Genomic DNA, 1,605 nt, shown 5'->3' with positions numbered 1-1,605 from the left:
TTAAAGTGTGCGGACTCTAATCTGGGAGAACCAGGTTTGATTCCCCACTCCTCCACATGCAGCTGCTGGTGCGGCCTTGGGTCAGTCACAAGTTCTCTCAGAGCCGTTCTCTCAAGGGCAGTCCTCGATAGAGCTCCCTCAGCCCCGCCTACCTCACAGGATGTCTGTTGTGGGGAGGGGGAAGGGAAAGGAGATCGTAAGCTGCTCTGAGACTCCTTCGGGTAGTGAAGGGCCATGGGGTATAGATCCAATCTCCTCCTCCTCTTCTTCTTCTTCAAACTGGCCTGGAGGAAAACGGCCCAGAAGGGAACCAAGAAAACTCGAGGTGTCCGGAGGGTAGAGAGCCAAGGTGGAGCTGGAAATACAGGCAGAACCTGCCCGCCCCCGGGTGGGGGTACGGGGAGTTTTTGCTGGGAAGAGAGGGGAGGGGCATAGGGTGGGATGGGCACAGACAGGCGGGCATGTCCTGGTCATTCCCCTGAACATTCTCCATCCATTTTGGCACAACTGCATTTCATCTTCCCTGACTGACCCTCCCCCCTCCCCCCCTCCCCCCAGGAGGTCAGGCTGCCTTGCCGGGGCAAAATGCCCTTTCCCATCGACTGGGTGTGCCGCGGGGAGGAGGGCTGCATCTCTGCCACGTTTCTCTAACCCCTCCCCCCAGGAACGTGCCAGGGAGGCGGGGGATTGTTCCTTCCTCTGCATTTCTTGTGACTCGGTCGCAGATTTGGGTCCTGGCTGGCTGCTGGTCACAGTGTGCAGCCCCTCGGAAGCCTGAGTGGGGGGCAGGAAGGGGATCTAATCCTGCCAGGCGGGGGGGGGGGCTCAGGGCCTTTGTCGAACCCTTCCCTGTCCCCATGGCCAGAGGGAGGCAGGAAATCGGCGCCGCCCCATGTGATGATTGCATTTGCCATCCCCCAGTTCGGCCTGGCGTGGTGTGAAAAATCGCCTTTGGCTGCGGTCGCACACAGTAAATAACCCACTTCCAATCCAATTTTAAACTGGATTTTTACTGTGTGAAACGGGCACTGAAAGTGGCTTGGAAGTGAACGATTTAGTGTGTGTGACTGCAGTTTGGTGTGGTGGTTAAGTGCACGGACTCTAATCTGGGAGCACCGGGCTTGATTCCCCACTCCTCCACTTGCACCTGCTGGATGACCTTGGGCAAGCCATAGTTCTGTCAGAGCTGTTCTTGAAAAAGAGTCGTTTCTGTCAGAGCTCTCTCAGACCCACCTGCCTCACAGGATGTCTGTTGTGGGGAGGGGAGGGGAAAGGAGATTGTAAGCTGCTCTGAGACTCCCAAGTGAAGGGCAGGGTATAAATCCAATTTCTTCTTGAGCCAGTTTGGTGTAGTCAGGGCTATTTTTGGGTTCGGAACGCACAGGAACGGAGTTCCGGCTGGCTCCCGAGTTGGCCACGCCCAGCAGGAACTCATTAGCATAACAGGCCACACCCAACAGCAGAAACTCATTCGGATTGGCTACATTAGGGGTGTGTGGCCTAACATGCAAAGGATTTCCTGCTACAAAAAAGCCCTGGGGTTTGACAACAAACAAGGTAAACAGAATAACAAGCAAAAGGTGGGTGTGGCTGGATGACCACACT

The 1,605-nt window shown here is 56.0% G+C and overlaps 1 protein-coding gene across 1 annotated transcript in view; it reads left to right on the top strand.

The window, feature by feature from the left end:
- Positions 1–1,605, top strand: part of CASKIN1 (CASK interacting protein 1) — a 47,892-nt gene that overhangs the window by 25,689 nt on the left and 20,598 nt on the right. The gene's annotated exons all lie outside the window — the stretch shown is intronic.

The sequence above is a fragment of the Gekko japonicus genome, unplaced genomic scaffold, assembly GCF_001447785.1.
Source record: "Gekko japonicus isolate JY-2015 unplaced genomic scaffold, Gekko_japonicus_V1.1 scaffold1395, whole genome shotgun sequence".
NCBI lineage: Eukaryota > Metazoa > Chordata > Lepidosauria > Squamata > Gekkonidae > Gekko > Gekko japonicus.
This window is presented reverse-complemented; position numbering and strand designations above follow the sequence as displayed.